Raw genomic sequence first — 18,607 nt, 5'->3', positions numbered from 1 at the left:
CAATGACATCAAAAAATGGACAAGCCATGAAAACATCATTCTAGCTATCTTACGATCATGCAAAGCAATATAACAATAAATGCTCAAGTCATGTATATGATGATGATGGAAGTTGCATGGCAATATATCTCGGAATGGCTATGGAAATGCCATGATAGGTAGGTATGGTGGCTGTTTTGAGGAAGATATAAGGAGGCTTATGTTTGATAGAGCGTATCGTATCACGGGGTTTGGATGCACCGGCGAAGTTTGCACCAACTCTCGAGGTGAGAAAGGGAAATGCACGGTACCGAAGAGGCTAGCAATGATGGAAGGGTGAGAGTGCGTATAATCCATGGACTCAACATTAGCCATAAAGAACTCACATACTTATTGCAAAAATCTATTAGTCATAGAAACAAAGTACTACGCGCATGCTCCTAGGGGGATAGATTGGTAGGAAAAGACCATCGCTCGTCCCCGACCGCCACTCATGAGGAAGACAATCAATAAATAAATCATGCTCTGACTTCATCACATAACGGTTCACCATACGTACATGCTACGAGAATCACAAACTTCAACATAAGTATTTCTACAATCAACAACTACCCACTAGCATGACTCTAATATCACCATCTTTATATCACAAAACTATTGGAAGGAATCAAACATATCATATTCAGTGATCTACAAGTTTTATGTAAGATTTTATGACTAACCATGTGAATGACCAGTTCCTGTCATCTCTCTAAATAGATATAAGTGAAGAAAGAGAGTTCAATTCTTTCTACAAAAGATATGCCCATGCTCTAACAAATATAAGTGAAGCAAAAGAGTAATTCTACAAATGGCGGTTTTATATGTGAAGAGAAACAGGCCATCCAAACTTCAAAAGATATAAGTGAAGCACATGAAGCATTCTATAAAGCCATACTCAAAAGATATAAGTGAAGTGCAATGAGCATTCTATAAATCAACCATGGACTATCTCATACCAGCATGGTGCATCAAGGAAAAGTGAAAACTAAATGCAAAAGACGCTCCAAGATTTACGCATATCATGTGACGAATAAAAATATAGCTCCAAGTAAAATTACCGATGATTGTTAGAAGAAAGAGGGAACGCCATCCGGGGCATCCCCAAGGTTGGTTGCTTGGGAGTCCTTGAATATTTCCTTGGGGTGCCTCGGGCATCCCCAAGCTTAGGCTCTTGCCACTCCTTATTCCTTCATCCATCGTGATCTCACCCAAAACTTGAAAATTTCAATCACACAAAACTCAACAGAAAACTCGGTAAGATCCATTAGTATAATAAAGCAAATCACTACTCTAAGTACTATTGTAAACCAATTCATATTTTTTTGCATTGTAGCTACTGTTATATAACTTTTTCATGGCTTAATCCACTGATAGAAATCGATAGTTTCATCAAAACAAGCAAACTATGCATCAAAAACAGAATGTGTCTAAAAGAGAACAGTCTGTAATAATCTAAACATTCACCATACCTCTGGTACTCCAAAAATTCTACTAAAATTAGTAAAAATAAAAAATAAATAAATAAAGATGGTGCAGAAAGTTTCAGAATCGTTTGACGTTCCAGTAAAAAATGTAAAATCGTGCACTACAGCCAAAGTTTCTGTCCTGCATCGTACAAACCAACAAGCATCTAAAACATCCTAAAGGCAAACCTTGACACATTATTTTTATAATACAATGGAATTGTACAAGGGGATAATTATTTTGTTGAAAATTTTCTGTAATCAAGATTCACAAAGTTTCCGTGAGCATGAACAAAGTTCAAGGAGCTCCCCCACTTCAACCATGCTTGTCTCTCTAACTTTCACTTTCCTTTTTGAAAAAGTTTTGGGTTCCCCTCTTTATTTTTTTTGTTTTTAAACTATATGAAAGCACTCAACAGAAATAAATGAATCTCTAAAAATTCTGGGCTGTCTCCCTGGCAGCGCTTTCTTTAAAGCCATTAAGCTAGGCATATAGTGCTCAAGTAATGAATCCACCCGGATCCCAAGGTATATCAAAGTCAATTTTAATTAACAATGATTTGTAATTTAGTAGTAAGAACAAAGTAACATATATCATGTAATGACGAAGTCTAACTCTCTTCCTATGCATCGGCATGTCATAAAGGAACAATTCATGCACACAAAGTAAAGGCCAATGCATAGTATAAACAATTTCTTGCAATTTTATCATATTGGAAACATAGAGAGACGGAGATGTAGTTCCTCTCTCATAATAATTGCAAGTAGGAGCAGCAAGCACATGCATATTATATCTATCAAAATCATCATGTGTAGTATTAAAACACAACCCATCAATATAATCCTTAATAAGGGCAAACTTCTCCGATATAGTGTAGTCGGCAGAATTCAAAAAGATAATAGGACTATCATGAGTGGGTGCAATAGCAACAATTTCATGTTTAACATAAGGAACTATAGCAAGTTCATCTCCATAAGCATAATTCATATTGGCATCTTGGCCACAAGCATAGCAAGCATCATCAAAAAGGGATATTTCAAGAGAATCAATGGGATCATAACAATCATCATAGCATTCATCCTTCAGTAAGAACGAAGGGAAATTAAACAGTGTATGGGATAAAGAGTTACTCTCATTAGAAGGTGGGCACGGGTGATCAATCCGCTCTTCCTCCTTTTGTTCTTTGCTCTCCTCCTCATCTTTTTCATTCAATGAGCTCACAGTTTCATCAATTTCTTCTTCCATAGACTCCTGCAAAATATTAGTCTCTTCTTGGACAGCGGAGACTCTCTCAATAAAATCATCAATATCAGAATTGAATTCATAATTCTCATAGCAATATTTAAGGATAGCTAAATTTTCAGGTCTATAAACTGAATCATCAAAAAATTCACACCTTTTTAACAAAGATTCAATTTCATAAGCACACATAAAAGCAACAAATTCTTCAATTTGTTCCACATCATAGTAATCATATATACCATTATCATAAGAAGCCAAGGTTTTATCATCATTAAATTTGCATGAAAAGGGAAGGTGTGGAGCCTTCACCCTAGAGCAACAAGTATAATCATATCTCAAGCATAGTTCACGAGCATGCCAATGCAACATATGAATTTGATCCCATAATAGTTTCCATTTTTGAGTCAAGCGATAATCCCTAAAGTATTCACGTTGATCCAGCGTGTCTCCCATTACATAATTGAATAGGGTTTTCTTAGGATTATCAAAGTAGTACATAATATTTTTCACATAACCAGCAAAGAGGGTTTTAGGAGGTTCCCCATCTCCATGAGTAGCAGGTACACCTAATTTTTTTTGGTATTTCATGTTCCATATTCATAACTCAAGATAGAGAAGAACTTAGAACAGCAAATAAAAATTACTTAGTGATAAAGCAAACAAGCACACACGAGAATATTCACCCCACGCTATGGCTCCCCGGCAACGGCGCCAGAAAAAGGTCTTGATAACCCACAAGTATAGGGGATCAATTGTAGCCTCTTTCGATAAGTAAGAGTGTTGAACCCAACGAGGAGCTAAAGGTAGAACAAATATTCCCTCAAGTTCTATCGACCATCGATACAACTCTACGCATGCTTAACGTTCGCTTTACCTAGAACAAGTTTGAAACTAGAAGTACTTTGTAGGTGTTTTTGGATAGGTTTGCAAGATAATAAAGAGTGCGTAAACAAAAAGTAGGGGCTGTTTATATAAAGAAACAATAAAGTTAGTATAGAAAGTGTGGAAAAGTGGTGGTAGGAGTTGCGAAATTGTCCCTAAGCAATTGACTACTTTACTAGACCGATAGCAAGTTTTATGTGGGAGAGGCCACCGCTAGCATGTCATCCCTGACTTCGAATCCTATGCACTTATGATTGGAACTATTAGCAAGCATCCGCAACTACTAACGTTCATTAAGGTAAAACCCAACCATAGCATTAAGATATATTGGTCCCCCTTCAATCCCGTATGCATCAATTTCTATGCTAGGTTGAAGCTTCTGTCACTCTTGCCCTCCAATACATAGTCCTATCAACATACAACTAACCATATGGTGTGATCCACACGCGCGCTCATATTATGGGCACCAAAGGACAACAACATAACCATAAGCAAATTAAATCAATCATAGTAATTCATCAACCACCGATAGGACAACGAAAATCTACTCAGACATCATAGGATGGCAACACATCATTGGATAATAATATGAAGCATAAAGCACCATGTTCAAGTAGAGGGTACAGCGGGTTGCGAGAGAGTGGACCGTTGTAGATAGATGAGGGAAGGTGATGAAGATGTTGGTGAAGATGATGGAGGTGTTGGTGTAGATCACCGTCACACGATGATGGCCTCGGCGGCGTTCCGGCACCACCGGGAGAGAGGGGGAGAGAGCCCCCCTTCTTGTTGTTCTTCCTTGACCTTCTCCCTAGATGGTAGAAGGGTTTCCCCTCTGGTCCATGGCCTCCATGGCGGCGGAGGGGAGAGAGCCCCTCTGAGATTAAATCTGTCTCTCTGTCTCTCTCTGTTTCTGTGCTCTCAGATTCTGCCCTTTCACCGTTTCTTATATTCTCAGAGATCCGTAACTCCGATTGGGCTGAAATTTTAACACGATCTCTATCCGGATATTAGCTTTCTTGCGGCGAAAGAAGGGCATCAACCGCCTTATGGAGTGGCCACCAGGGCCCAGGGCGCGCCTGGCCCCCTAGGGCGTGCCCCCTGCCTCGTGGCCCCCTCGGGCATCGTCTCACATTGATTTTTCTTCCCAAAAATCACATATATTCCAAAAAAAATTCTTCGTCAGTTTTTATCCCGTTTGGACTCCGTTTGATATGGATTTACTGCGAAACAAAAAACATGCAACAAACAGGAACTGGCACTAGGCACTGGATCAATATGTTAGTCCCAAAAATAGTATAAAAGGTTGCCAAAAATATATGAAAGTTGTAGAATATTGGCATGGAACAATCAAAAATTATAGATACGATGGAGACGTATCACATGGCGTCGTGCGAGCGTGCTTGGTGACAGTCGTCAGTACGTAGTCACGGGGGTGTGTGTCTCCCCTAGTCCACCAGGACGGCCGGCTGGAGACGCGGGTGTCGGCGCCTCCTACCATGGAGGCGTCGAGCCAGACTCCATGGCTGATACTGGGCTAGGAATGAAAGGAGACACATTTTACTCCTCCTACTGTGGTGGGTGTGTCGCGATGTGGGCAGTTGGGGTCTATTGGACATGGTTGCCAGGGCAGTGGCCCCGGATGGCGGTCTGAATAGTCAGCTCTCCAGCGGGCAGCATGGTGGCGGTGATGGCCTTCCCTCTTGGTCTTGTTTGTGACAACAGGTGGAGCTATGGGTGGCTTGCACTCTCTGTCACTAGCAGTAGCGGCGCCCGATCCAGATCTGGAGTTCTAAACTCGCCGCGGTTGTCCTGCAGACCTCGTGCTGGCACGGGGGAGCTATTGAGCAAATGTCTCACGCTTTGTCGTAGACAATGGAGATGCTCGCGGGTGTCGTTATCTTCTTCAAGACGTTGTCGTGGTACTTCTCTTTGTATCTGGGTTCTGGGCGAAAACCTTTGTCTGTTGTGGACTCGACAGCGGCGACGTTTAGCGTCGTTCTCCCTCGTGAGGGCGCTGTCGTGGAGCTTAGTTGTTTTAGGACGTAGCGTGGCATTGTCATGGAGCTTACTTAGTTTCAACGGTCCTTTCTTTCGGTAGCGTAGTCACGTGCGTCCTGCGTGATGTGGTTATTCCTGGATCAGCATTGTATGAGGCCAACTTCATCACCTTGTATTGTCCGGCTATGTATTCTTTCGATTGTTGCTTTATTGCTTTATTTATAAAGTGAAGTGAAAGCCTATTTTTGTTTTGATAGAATCTTTTCTTACTGTTTCGGAGGTCAAAAAATGAGTAATCTGTACGTAAGTTCAGCATTATTACTGAATCTCCATATGAGGAGAAGTACAACAGCGAAATGGGTCGTGCGTGGAACACCTTGTATACCATGGAGTATACGGAACTGAAGCACGGCATGTCTGCATCGAGGATGTAAACAAAACTGGCCAACGTACTGTCGGTGTAATCATTTACTATACGCGTACAAAACTGACAGACTGTATATGCGTGGATCATTCTCGCTAGCTTCGTCCTTAAGTCACCATATAAATCGATGTCATGTTAGAAATTTAGGGTTTGCAATATACCCCTTATTCCTCTGCACTTATTCATGGTGTCGCTCACAATTCGCATATCTGAGGCTAGGGGGCAGGAACTTTCTTATATTGTTTTTTCAAATAGTCCACCTCTTATACAGATATAAGATTCCTAGTCTTTTCCACTAGTTTTCGGGATAGAGTCCAGATCAAATTACCAACCACGATCACATTTCTCTGTTAACGGATCCTATCTGTTATGTCCCCGGAGCACGCGCTTGTGAGCAAGGCGCCATAATAGAGTGTAAATTCCTCTAATTATGTAGATCAACATTAGGGCTGTAATCTAACTATACGATCTAGCTCCTTCCAATCATTAGTGTATCCGGGTAGTCTTTCCAATATAAATACTATATTGTATTCCACTGATAATCAATCAACTTCCTTAAGCATATGTTACTTAAGTACATTCCAGCAAGTAATAATTCTATGATAAACATGTAAAGCAATTCCATGTATAAATACATGTATAATTTCATAATGAGGTATTCCGAATATTAACAATTCCAAGTAATTTGAATATAGTTGCAGGACACATAATTCCAACATCTCTCACTTGTCCAAAACAATCATTCAAATATCCGTAAACCCATAGCCTTAACATGCTTACCAAATACCTCATGACTAATATGCTTAGTCAAGGGGTCAACAACCATGTTTAAACTATGTTGAAAATCCAAAGGAATATATAGTGATACCTTCCCTCGGCATGTTTCCTTGTTGTGACACTTAAGATCACTAGAGACTTTAGTTTCCGCCTAATTATTCCAGCATAGTTGTCCTTGGCGCCTCGAGTATTCTTTCCTCGAGTGTAATTCCACCTTTATAGGCACCTTGAGTATTTTGCTTCCTCAAGTAAAATTCCGCATCAATTGTTTTCCATCACATATATCAATAATATGATTAATTCCACATCGAGACAAATAGATGATAACCATGTTGAATAAAAGTTTCAAAACCACATAAATATTAAATCCAATTAGTAAATGAAGCTTCATAAGTAACCATGTTTTGAAACAAATTCCTGACTTCGGTCAGTGAACCTGCGCCATATTAGTATTTCACAAAAAAAATGAATATGTGTACCTGGACTTATTTCTCATCTCGTAGATACAGTAATAGCTTCCTCAATGCGTTTAACTTCAATATAAATTACAAAACAAGTGACAGGTTGTGATGCACTTTCCACAATCTTATATGATGTGTGAGATTCCCTTAGCCGCTTATCTTTCCTTCCATTGCTTGAATGCAACATAAATTCCAGTAGCTAAGGTATGATAATATAATGAAGATACATACCAATTCTAGTACCATTTATTATTCCATTTTTTTCTCAGGGGTTCAAATATAGTTCCTCATTGAGTATAATTCCCTTTATCAAAGGTATTTTAACATTTTTGCAAATTTCCATAGAGAAACACTTCAAGATATTTTCTATGTATTTCCACTCCCGAAACATTGGGAGCTCCACAAATTCCTTTCATATGAAAGTTAGAAAACGACCAAGCTTACACTTCCATCAATGTGCCTTATCAATGCACAAACACCCAAAGAATGTTTATGTATACAATAATATTTTAAACTATTTTACACTTACATTTGTAGATGACCGCCAGGCTTCAGTTAGAAAACCATATGACCTGCTATTCCATTGATGTGAAGCTTGTTATAAGACAATATATTAATATATTCAATTCGCAAATCATGTCTTTAGTTCCTCTTTCCCAAAATTCCAGGAGAGAGAGTTTCCACAAAATATATTTCCCTTTGTGCAAAGAACTGAATGGCAAGAGTGGCATTATAATATTCCAACGAGACAAATTTCCTTACAAATAAATAAAAAAACACTTACAAACAATGGGCTTGCGGTTGTTTGGTGTGATAATAAGTTCCCAAACTATAGAATTCCTCATTGAGTTTATTCCTGCCCGCATTTCTTCCACCCATAGTTGACAATGATGAAAAGTTTCAAGCCTTCTTAGGAGTCTTCCTCTACTATTTAGAGTGACTTCCCCCAGAAATCACATAACAATTATCCAGATATTACGTTCCAAGTTAATTCCTCCCACTTATCCTAAGCATGTCATGTTGGGAGTGTCACTTGTAGTTTCCTTGGGGTTAAGATTATATTCCAGTATGATTGTCTATAATTCCACCCTTGATCATAAAAATGATTGTGTTCCTACTTTCCACCAGTATTCATTTTCCAGATAACTAAGGAAACACCCTTTGATCCATTAGAAGAACCATGAAAAATTCCTGGTGTGCGCTTTGTAATAACTGTGAATTTCATGCCAAAATAGAAGATTTCCTTCCAGCCAAGTGACTGTACTAGATGGACAAAGATACAACAAATGACAGTACACAATGCTTCTTTCCAAAGAAACAAGGGAGTATACAAGACAGTCAATTCCTCCATTCAATTGTGGAGTGTACGGTATATAACAATGGTGAATAATTCCATGCTCTTTACATACAAACGATATATTCCTGAAGTGTACTTCCCCCACCAATCGGTTGTTAAAACTATGATATTATTTAATCAACTGATTTTCCACTTCAGTATAACATGTGACCAGCACAATAAAACCTTTCGACTTGTATAATAAAATATAAGCATAACCATGTAAAAGTGTAATCATGGAAGGGTGAGATGAAATAAATAATGTGACCTCTAGTGGGGATGTCCAAAGAAATACCGTAAGTATATAAAAAAGAAACGATGTGAAGCCCTTTCATCCCCTTCCACTTTAATAAACAAGGTGTATTAAAAAACTCGTATATGCTTCACATGTACCATTAGTCCTCTCACTAAAGTTTAAAATTCCAGAATCAATAAGCCTCTTGATCCAGTTCCAAGATATGTGACCAAGTCGTTGATGATGTAGATAATAAGATTCCAAGCATGCGTTCCCATTGTCGATATTCCTCCATATGGAGTAATCTTTGCCCAATATAAAAAATTGGTCTACCAACTTCCAATGGACATCAAGAAAGATGGACCATTCTGTGAAAATCATAATGCACTAATTTAACCATTGAGCAATATTTCCACTCTCCCTTTTCCAAATAGTATGTCATAATCAATAGGTTCCAAGATGAAGCAATAAATTAAATCCCTTCTCACTGAAGTTGAATAGCCTGTCCTAGAACAATAATAGTTTTCCTCCACAAAGGAGTTTGATGGCATAATTTCCAATCCAAAGTATATCAAATTCACAATTAATTTCTAAGTACATTAGTTTTCTCGATAAATGAAGAGCAAATTTCCTGGAGTGACCCCCAGCTTCCTCTTTGAATAAGTGATGCTCAATAAAAACACTTCCCTGAAATCCATTTTCAGGTTATGCATAATTATCCGCAAGATATCAATTTTCTCCAGCAATAATTTTGCACTGATTAGACTAAAAATAAATGATTCCACTAAAATGATTCCTTTAGCGTGTCGCAATGCACCAATGAAATTATTCAATGTCAACGATGATATGAAAAACTCCACGGGGCGCGAACAATGCTCGGCATCTGTATGTCGTCCAAAAAACTGTAGTATTCCGGTGGGTTCCATGGTATTCCAACAAGATCCTTTTGCTATGCACTCCTTCCAGCGTACGACATCCGTTCCCGACCACTGCAACGTGTGTTCTCACTATTTCAAGAGTATGCCATCGAGTGTTCCTGTTACAACCAGTTCTAGCTAGTTTTCCAATGATAAAGAAAACCCAACTATTTCTAGATTCCTCGATTGCTTTTCAGTTTTCACCAAACATCAGTAGCTAGCTATCTTCTTGTCGCAATCCAAGTATTATACTTCCACTCTTCCTTGGCGTGCCTTCCTCAGATTGTTTCTAATTCTTTTCTTAAAAATAGAATGATTTCCTCCTTAATTGCAGCAATCAACTACTGCAACAGAGTTTGTTGTAGCCACTGTAGGAACAACTCACCCTTGGAATCCCTGTTTGGCTGCATCAGACTCGGCGAGTAGGCAGCACCCTTCCGTGAGCACCAGAACCGGATCTGGACCGCGTAACAGCGGACTCAATGACTCGGGGGAGCAGATGACTTCCCAACTCCCAAGGCAGCAGACCTCCCGGTTTTGAGAGACGGCGACGGGCGCGATACGGAGCGAAGTTGGACGCGGTGAGCCGGCGGGATTCGTACATGTTGAGAGACAGCGACGGGCGCAGAGTTGGACCCGGTGAGCCAGCAGGATTTGTACTTCCGGCGGATCGAACTCGTGGTCACGGACCAGCTACAACTTCGATCTCCGTGCGTGAATCAGAGAGGCATGGAGAGCTCCCTTCACGGGAAGAATCCATCATGGCTCCTTCCTTGAGCCACGAGTGAGATTGATCCACTTGCAAGAAGCAAGATCAGACTACGCATGTGGACGTGCTTTGCAGCTTGATTTTCCTCCTCGATTGACGCATAGGCTGCAGCACGTAGGCGAAGACGTTGAGTAGTCCATGAAGTTGACCTACCGGCGACTTGGGGAAAAACGCAAACCAGATGGTTCCTGCGACAACCGGCGGCAGAGTAGGCAGCGGATTTGGGTTCAAGTGTCGGCCGCCGAACCTTGCTAAAGATACCAATGTTAGAAATTTAGGGTTTGCGGTCTATCCCCTATTCCTCTGCGCTTATCCATGGTGCCGCTCACAATTCGCATATCTGAGGTTAGGGGGTAGGGACCTTCTTATATTGTTTTTTCAAAGAGTCCACCTCTTATATAGATATAAGATTCCTAGTCTTTTCCACTAGTTTTCGGAATAGAGTCCAGATCAAAACTTGTTATGTCCCTGGAGCACGCGTTTGTGAGCAACGCGCCATAATAGAGTGTAAATTCCTCTAATTATGTAGATCAACATTAGGGCTGTAATCTAACTATATGATCTAGCTCCTTCCAATCATCAGTGTACCCGGGTAATCTTTCCAATATAACTATTATATTGTATTCCACTGATAATCAACCAGCTTCCTTAAACATATGTTACTTAAGTACATTCCAGCAAGTAACAATTCCATGATAAACATGTAAAGCAATTCCATGTATAATTCTATAATGAGGTATTCCAAATATTAACAATTCTAAATAATTTGAATATAATTGCAGGACACATAATTCCAACATGTCAAACCTTCGCCATCAGTCTGGCCGTGGCTGTACGTGTACTTGCTACGATATCCGTGAAGCCGGCCCAAGCAGGGAAGTGCTTATTAAACTCTTTAACAGTCGCGGTAAGGGCGAACGTTCAGTGGTGCCACGTCGGATCGAAGAGAGCGTGTGGGTTGGGCAGAACCGCAGCCTGCTTGTTTTGAGTGGGCCACGTGTTGAGTGTTTATTGGGAAGATAATAAGAAGGAAAAAAAAGGCAGCAGAAGCTTAACAGGCAAGGAGAAGGACGCTCGGCACACAGATTCCTTTGCCTCTTCCTCAAGCCCACACGTAACCTTGCGACCTCTCTCTTTCCCTGTGCTCTTCGCCGCCGCCGCCGCTGCCGCCGCCCTGCCTCACCCCATCTCCTTCCCTTGGCCGGCGCTCCACCCATCCGCTCTCCCCCCCGCCCCCTCTCATCTCTCACATCGCCTCCTCCTCCTCTCGCTCCTCGCCTTCCACGCCGTCCCCGCCACTATCGCCGCTCCTCCTATTCTTCCTTGTGCCCCCTTCCATCCCCTCCTGTGGCGGACGATCCTCTCGACGATGGATGTGGGAGAGGGAGAATCCGGGAAGGTGGGCGGGTCCGGGTCAACATAGGGTCGATTTCGAGGCCTCTCATGGCCGCGCCCACACCACCTGTGCTCCTCCCCTCCTGCGGCGCAGCTGCTGCTTCTGGAGCTCTGTTCGGAAAGGAATACGTCTAGCCGCCGGCCAATGGAAGGCCCTCATCGGCCTCGCGCCTCCGCCGGCCTCCAATCCCACGCATCCAGCCCCTGATTCGTGCACGCGGCAAAACGGCCGCTGCTGCCGGAGCGCCCTTCGTCAGCGAGGAGGCCCAGAGTGACACCGCCGCCGGCGCCGGTGCTCCCCAACGTAGCCACTCCGACGACGGCCAGGTGATCCATTCCGCTGCCAGAGGTGTTCTCTTTTGTGCTTGTATTTTGTTTTCCCATTGATTTTCTGTCCAATTTTATCACAGGATTGTTACTATCTGTCTCAAGTTCCTTGAAGTCACGTACATGCTCATGCCCGCGTCTGATTTGTTCTCGTGGTCGTGTTCCTGCCGTAGCTGCGTCCACGGTTGTGCAGGTTTAGCCCTCCTTTCTTTAATCCCCCTTTTTGTTTACCCTCATTTATCTTGTATTGTTCGTGAGAGAGGCTAGGCCTGCTGTCCTCTTTCCAGGTGAGGCGTTTGTTGCCTTGCTTAATTTTGTTTATTAGATATTGCCTGCCTATGCTTCATCCTATTTTTGTAGTGAGATCTATTGTTTACATATGTGCTGATTTCTGTGACTAAGGAGACTGTCAGTTCTGTCAATGACGCTAAATACTTGCAGTTAGGAAATAACAGTCCCCATATTGGAAGGCTTTTCCTCGAAAAATATTGGAAGGCTTGTTTATTTTGTCTTGGGTCAAAAAATATTGGAAGGCTTATATTTGTTTACAGAGGGAGTAGTAAATAAGAAGGCTAGCTTAGGTTCTAAGAATTGTTGAAACATACTATATACTCCTAACAGAAATATAAAACAAAGACATGGACAATTTATTCCTGCTATGTGATGAGAAGCACTATTTTAATAGATATGGAAATGCTTATTGAAATTATATGTCTGCTTTGCGATGCTTGCCAATATCCACTTCTGCTGCAAGTGCTTCTATAATTGCAACTTCGGGAAGTGTGGTTTGAAGATATGAGATGTGGTTCTTACATAAATGTTTTAATGGAAACTTATGAATTAGAAGGGAATAATTGCCTTGCCTTAGCAAAGTTTGTGTAAGGAAAATGATTGCCTCAGCTAACACTATACTTATAGGAAAGATAGATGCAAATTCAAGAACTTAATAAGATAATTATTTTTCCTTCCAGAACAATGGTCTGTTTGTGCCAGGGACTAACATATTTCATAGGAGACATGATTTATATCTTTTAGGATCAGTACAATTTTCATACAATCATGGTTTTATCTTTTGAAGTCGGTACATTTTTCATTTATTGTTTTATTCCCCTGAATGTTTACCTAAGTGGATAGCTGCTATTCACTGTATCTTTTGTCAGATGGCTTCTATCACCCTTGCTGATCTATGTTGTGGAAGACAAAATCAAATGCTATGTGTCCGGGTGTCTCGGCTTACGCACTTCCGCAGCGGTTTAGAGAGCGGTCCTATCAAGCTCATACACATGGTCATCATCGACGTGCAGGTACTGTTTAGCACATAACACGGCAGCAGACCAATTGTGCATATGTTATTCCTTTCATGATGTGTCCTTTTGTCCTAGGGTAACTGCAGTTATGCAGTTGTACCAACATCATTTGCCGGTGCTTATTTACATATCTTACAAGAGGGGATTATCTATAAGCTTGGCTACTTGATGGTCTGGCCACTGCTAAACATACTGAATCCTGCTGCAGCTCCACGCATGAGTTTATCTTAGGTACCACTGAAATTTAACTAATAATACGTAGCATCTTGCCACCTAACAGATTCATATGTGGTCACTAAATTCAATGTCTATAAACTTTTCTGAACACATATACAGTTAGCATATTGATTGCATTCTCTACTCTCATATGGTGTTGTATCTTCAACTACTTGCAGATATATATTTTCTAACTTGGTTTAGTTTTATTAATGTCTCGCCAAGCATGATGGATGCTTGCTGAAAGGGGCATTGTCTGTACTTTTCATAGTGCAAAACGACATGTTATGGCAAGATTGATCGTTTGGTAGAATGATTACTCCTGCATTATAGCGCTACCTATGAAAATTGAAAGGAAGAGTTGTGGTGGTATCACGTGGATGATTTTCGGATTATTAGTTTGCCTCTCAATGATTTGTTCAATATTGGAGGGTCATTTGCTGAGACTTGGTTTGTGCCATGACGTTCTTTTGAATTGCTAGTACACTTTTCTTTGTGATATTTCTTTACATTTGCCTATGAAAAAAGGCGCTACGTAAATTCCAGTTTTACCTGAGATAAACTAACGGTGTTGTATCTCGTATGTCCTGTTGAATAGAAGGAATCAAGGAAATGATGGCGTTAGTCTTGATCTGGGGAAGTGTTCAGTTCACGTATAGGATATATGCCATTGATACCAGTACAACACAGTTTTTGTTTGTTGCAAGGTAGCCTCTCTTTTTTATTTGCTGGTTCCTCAGACCACTACCTTTTCTTCTTTAGAACTTACTCCAAGTGACAAGTACTGATAAGCATATCCCTCAGATCACTACATTTCCTTTAGAACACACACAACATATCCAGACACACTCGGGTATCACCCTCTCATACACATGGGTAATACTCAAGATGGCAATGGGGACGAAACCCATCGGGGTTTGCCTTCCCAAACCCATCCCCACGAGAAAATCATAAACCCGTCCCCATCCCCATCACCATGCGCGGGGCTAGTTTTCCGCCCGTCCCCTAAACCCATCGGGTTTCGGGGAACCCACGGGGGACCCACAAGAAAATCAAAATATTTAAACAAACATAGTGGCGACAAAGAATAACATTTCAGCAGCAAAACAAGCACATTTCAGCAGCATAACTTGAGCAAATTTCAACAAAAAACAATATTAGATGGTTCAACAGCTATATAGAATGTATTTCAGCAGCATGACACCACATTTCAGCAACAAAAATGATCAGATTTCAGCAAGAAAGATGATAAGCCATACATGGTTCAACAAGATGTGCAATTACATAAGTTTTAAAATAGAATTCTTGGTTTGGCCTTCAACGTTGGGGGGTGGGGGCTCGGTCGCTCAGGCTCAATAGCTTTGGTTTGGGCCGCACCGGATCAGTGCTTGGTAAAAAATGTATTTTCCTGGGTTTGCCGGGTTTCGGGTTCGGGGACTGCTGAAACGGGTGCAAACCCACGAAACATGTCGGGTTGTATAATGTGCCCAACAACAGCCCCACGGGGATGAAAATACGCCCATCCCAGTACCCTAATAGGGTAAAAACCCGCGGGGACACGGGTTTCGGGGCCCCATTGCCATCTTGAGGTAATACCCTCTATCTCTAACAGTATGCAGACATATCTTCTCTTTGCCTGTTCAATTTCTTTCTCGTTGCTCTTCAGTTGATCAATTCGAACATGGTACCCCATGCCCACGATATACTCATCGTCACTGTTCCGATTCGCCCGACCCCAACGACTCAGCTACTTCCTATCACCACCTGGTACTCCTCTTTGCTTGATGCTCCTGCGCTGCTTATTGTGCTCGCCGTTGCTGATGTATTTAGTTTCATGCATTATGGTTCAGTGGGTGTCTAGAAGACTTGGTAGATTTTAGTAAAATGACCTATATATTGGTTTCAGAACATAGCGAGACTATGTCCTGATATATTTGGCTACTTTTATCTTTTTGCATCAGTTCTGAGTCAGGGTGGACACGGTCCGGGCCGGTCCGGTCCCTGACCGAGCCGCCGTTTGGACCGGCCGGCAGCGGACTGAACCGGACCGGACCGAGCAGCGCGGCGGTCTCCTTTTCCTGCACCGGACCGGCGGAGGTAAAGCTCGGGCCGGACCGAGAGGACCGCCCATGACGGCGGCGGCGGCGACGTGGTGACCACGGCAGCGGCGACAGACGACTCCGGCGAGCTCCTGGACATGATGAAGACAACTGCATGGTCGAGATCGGCGACGACGAGACGCGGTGGCGCCGGCCAGGGCGCATCTCTTAGCCGCTCATGTTTGTTGCTGCAGCTTTTCCGTTACATGCAAGTATTTTAGCGCGTCCATGAGCCCACGATTTCGTGTGTGGTGGCATTGCTGTGATTAGTGGATCAATTTTGACGTGGAGATAGTCGTGGGATGACGCCTTAATTAACGGATCGAACCTCGCTTCTTTTGCGGTTTCTGTTATCTGTTAGACGGAATAAAAGGAAAGGAAAACACCCACAATTTTCTGTGTGCGGGCCTTGCTGTTTCTGCCATCCCAGCGTTCCTTGCCCGCTACCCTGCATCGTCGCTAGGATCGTTTTAGTATCGTGCCATCCTAAGATCCGATTAAAGCGACGGGCTGCGCTAACAACCTAAGACCAACTACCAAGTCACAAACTGAAGAAAATTCCAACTGACGAAGCTGAACTTTTAACAGTACAATTACGCCTGACGAAACTGAATGTTTGACAACAACTTTTAACTGACACCGCGGTCACCGCAGGAACGACATATGGCGTGCGTGAGTGTGTGCCGCCGCTCGCCGTGCGTGCCTGTGCAGATGCCGACTACGTGCTGGGTCATCCATCCCATCATCTCGCCTCCATGGACGTGGAGCCACTCGTTGAACGGGCTGTTCTCGGCGAACTAGAACACCATGTATGTGTAGCCGCGGTGCATGCAGTGATGCAGAGATCGAACAGGCGAACGAGGCTCGACTGGTTAAAGCGAGCCAGGATGCTCACCTCGACGCAGCGCCCACGTCGTCGGCGGCTCGGTTAAAATGCGGACCGGACCGAGGTGCTGAGCGGGCCTACTTTTCCAATCCGGACCGACCAAGTTTGCTAGCGAGCCCGGACCGTTCGGTCCGGTCCTATGCGGGCCACGAGCGGGCCAAAAAGCCCGCTTGCTGCGTCCACCCTGAGTTCTGAGTGGTATATGGAATATGGGGTTTGCAAAGTTAAATAGTGAGACAACATTTTATGTAGTAATTGTACCCTGGTGCAATAGTTGTTTTGATTCAATTCCATTAATAGGCTAGTTTACGTATGATATGGGAACTCTGAAGAAAATTTTGTATGGCCGATCCATATTTATGAGTTGTGCATGTGCGGTATGGTTGGTTGTTTATGCATTCTTGCTCTTTAGATCTTTGTTGGGCGACGATACCATTTGGTACAGAACATAACTTGAACACCCATGCTGCTTCCTGTTTCTTTACACTTCAATCATTCAATTTTTTCTTGATGCTTTTTATGTTATTTTCAGGACCAATTTAAGATTGAAAAGGATGATGGGAGGATGCAACTGACACAGTAGGATGCTCGGTGTCAAATTGTATATTTATCTTTCTTTTTAGCTAGATGAGAAACAGTAACATGTGAAACATATCGCAACATACTCTGTAGCCTGGAGTGACAGTCTAGATATATAGAGGGCATTGCCCATAAATCTGCATAGTGATAGCTTGTCGCTTCTATGAACTATCACTAAATTTAGTATGCATGTTATTTCTTCTTGATTACCTGTATCAGATTTGTGAATTTGTCATTTTATCCCTTTTTTACCCATGAAGTGTGAAGACAGCCTGCAGCCCAATCTCAGATCTTTGATTCCGCAGGGACAACGAGCGATGGCCATGGCTCAACGGCGGCGGAGAAGATGGTGCAGTGTCTCGGCTGGGGTTCAATATGATGTGTGACCTGAGGCAAGCTCTACAATGACTCTACTTCTCCTTTGGAGATCACATGTCTTTTGTAGCATGTTAGGCTTTGATTTCAATTCAATGATGTGCACTGTTATCAACCTTGTAAAACTGTCACCTATTTGATAATATCGACCTAACCTTGCTATGCCTGATGATTGAACATTTTTCTGTTAAGCTTGTTTAACTCTATTCATATTTTAACAACTGAGCTACTCTAGCACGCATATGCACGTTCACAACGTCACCGTCAAGGCAAGTGCGCAAAGGACCGCACAAGAGGCGCCATCCACTAGTGAATGTTCATTCATGTCCTGATGTTGCGGTTTGTCGTTAATTATTTTCTTTCTCCTTGTCTCTGCTTCACCTACGCTAGCAAACATTATATACTTGAGATTGCATGGACAGTGACTCACTAAGTCACTCACACAAGAAACTTGGTGGAAACTCACATATGCATGCCTGACTCTGCCTGGACTCACTCGCCGACTCACGTGTAGGCAGCTTCGGTGTAGACGCAAGCTCTGCACAGAAATGTACGTGTGTACGGTTATGTTTGTCAATGCAACACCAATTAGCTAGTCCTTGAACCTTGGATTGGCAGACATACTTGCATCCGAGGGAAGACGCCTCTCAAGGGGCGATCGGCTCATATATTTAAGCAAGATTACAAGTCTTGGAGACCAAGAAAAAACCTATACGCGTATATGTTGAACCGTATACAAACGGGAATACGCGATGTTAGCTATACAAAGTCACACTTTAACATCCCCCGCAGTTTGTGCGTCGGTCGAACGCATAAACTGTATCGAAAATCCTCGAAGAGGTGCGACGGCAACCCCTTCGTCATGACATCGGCAAACTGCTGTGAAGATGGCACGTC

The 18,607-nt window shown here is 42.4% G+C and overlaps 1 long non-coding RNA gene across 1 annotated transcript; it reads left to right on the top strand.

Annotated features, from left to right (window-relative positions):
- Positions 1-11,632: 11,632 nt before the first annotated feature.
- Positions 11,633-16,269, top strand: LOC125522986. Its single transcript, XR_007290074.1, has 4 exons — positions 11,633-12,248; positions 12,332-12,441; positions 13,409-13,552; positions 13,631-16,269. It is a non-coding gene; the product is annotated as an uncharacterized LOC125522986 (long non-coding RNA).
- The last annotated feature ends 2,338 nt before the right edge of the window (positions 16,270-18,607 follow it).

The sequence above is a fragment of the Triticum urartu genome, chromosome 7, assembly GCF_003073215.2.
Source record: "Triticum urartu cultivar G1812 chromosome 7, Tu2.1, whole genome shotgun sequence".
NCBI lineage: Eukaryota > Viridiplantae > Streptophyta > Magnoliopsida > Poales > Poaceae > Triticum > Triticum urartu.
The sequence above is the reverse complement of the archived record's forward strand: the minus strand, read 5'-3'. Positions and strand labels throughout refer to the sequence as shown.